Here is a 2,089-nt window from a genome sequence, read left to right as displayed (position 1 = left end):
GGGTTTTAAAAAAAAAAATCGGTCAAAACGGCCAAAAGGTTAGTTTTTAGCTCTACTCCATTACCAAGTGACCATAATGTTATGTGGAAATATTTTTAAAAGGAAAGAAACGTAAAATTGCAAAAAGATGCCAAATCATTTTCAAAACCAGTGCTGCCAGGTCGCGACAGGCTAAAAACGCCAGCAGGCTCCCCAAAAACGGCAATTCAAGACATTCACCGCGAAATATATTTAAAAAAAACCGCCAGAAAAACTCCAGACATTTCTTTTAGTATTCTAGGCCACTTCAACGTACAATCAGATGCTTTTGTGCATGAGTTGAATTTACTGGCCTTCCCGTTAACTATTTGTGCCATACACAGAGTTTGTATTCTAATCTGCATTGAAACACATAGCTATGTTATTTCTAGAGAATATAATAAATGATCATACAAGTGATGCATGACCTCACATCAAATTCACTTCGTCTGTCCTAAAAGTGTGCTGCACATTAATCAAGTGCTCTGAAGTATGAAACTGAAAGTGCAATGAGATAAATTATGAGGCACAACTTGCATTCTTGCAAAGCATCCTCAAAGCTTAGGGAAAAAATATGGCAATTTCCTTGATATTTGGGCCAAAAAGCCAGCAACCCACCTAATCAGACAACCCTTCAAGTGGGTGGGGCTTTGGCTCCTATTCTTCAAGTTGATCAAGGCCAAGTTTTTGACTTGGACCAAGTTCTGAAAGCCGGTATTGTCCGAACGGCAGATGCTGTGAAATGGGAGAGCGACTATGTGCAGGATCAGGATGGAACCACCCATCTGAAGGAAGGGACGTCCAAAACCCTGTGGAACTATATTACACTACATTCAGGTCTACGTTTTGAGATTACGCAGTTGGCAAACACTTGGGGACCAAGCCAGGTAGGTGGTGATTTTAAACAAGTGAAGTAAAGGGAATTCAATGAAAAATGTAATTTGGGACATTTCGTGGAGGGTGAATTTTGACAAGCATCACACCTAACTCGCACCGTGATTTGATTTTTTGATAATCGAGTGAAATTGTGTTACGAATCTTTAAAAAGTCATTTTGTGGTGCAATCTTAACATCTTGGCCTAATACCGGAACACTGTTTACTTCAGTAAGGCGGTAAATAGAAATAAATGATAAATTAAATACTGGTATGGTGCTCGTAGGCTGTATATATTTTGCATGTCATGTTTTGCTCCATTGAACGACATCAGCTGCTTGCTTTCCACTAACTTTTCAAGGGGATTATAACTCTTTCTGCCCTTCTTATAATGAAAATTCATTGAAATATAGCAATTTTGTTATTGAGTTGTATAAGGGCTAATGAGGGGGATGTGGCATCTAAATCGATAGCAACAAAATGACACCTTGATGACATTTTTTGGAAGTATGTGAAGTATTAACCCTTAGTTGCCTGCTTTGCAGAAACCTAGCGGTTACTTGCACACCTTCAAGCACAAAGTGGTTTTGCCAGATGAATTCAAAAACAATTGTGAAATCTGAAAGGTGCTAACTTGTATCAAAGTTCATTGTAGCCGATGGCGGAAAATGAAAATGATTCTGGTCAAAAAGTCACTTTAAATCTTTTTTCTTCTCATAATGATTTAAATGTGTTTCAGCTGTGATTTGCCAGTCCTTTGGATAATTCGAGACTTTCCAACACTTTTCATGCAAATAGTGATTGGCTTTGCCACAATAAAATAAAGGTTAGAATCCTTTCCTTTGCAGAGAGCTTTTACAATAATTTGTCCCCACTTAGAGCAGACAGAGGGCGCTGTTCATGGCGCTGAAAGCCTCAATGGGATGAATGTCTCTTTTTGTCTAAGAGTAAAGTTAATTATGACCAATTGACAATCTTTATTGCCATTTCCAGTTTCAGGGAAAGTGAATAGAATAGAATAAAAGAAGAGAAGAGAAAAAGAAAACACTACAAAATTTAATGTAATATCATTCTTTTCCAGGTAGAGAATAATACCTTGGTGGATTTCTTGCAAACTGGTCTAATAGACGTTACCTTTACGTCACTGAGCCATTGCTGCGATCGGTAATTAGAATTCATATACTTCATATGTTTTTT

The 2,089-nt window shown here is 37.7% G+C and overlaps 1 protein-coding gene across 1 annotated transcript in view; it reads left to right on the top strand.

The window, feature by feature from the left end:
* The first annotated feature begins 654 nt into the window (after window positions 1-654).
* Window positions 655-2,089, top strand: part of LOC131893222 (uncharacterized) — a 3,140-nt gene continuing 1,705 nt past the window's right edge. The window contains exons 1-2 of the mRNA XM_059243197.1: window positions 655-909; window positions 1,978-2,056. The gene's annotated coding sequence lies outside the window, so the exon portion shown is untranslated. The remainder of the gene's footprint in view (window positions 910-1,977; window positions 2,057-2,089) is intronic.

Source organism: Tigriopus californicus, chromosome 2 (genome assembly GCF_007210705.1).
Source record: "Tigriopus californicus strain San Diego chromosome 2, Tcal_SD_v2.1, whole genome shotgun sequence".
Lineage (NCBI taxonomy): Eukaryota > Metazoa > Arthropoda > Copepoda > Harpacticoida > Harpacticidae > Tigriopus > Tigriopus californicus.
Note: the sequence above shows the minus strand (reverse complement) of the source record. Positions and strands in the feature narration are given on the sequence as shown.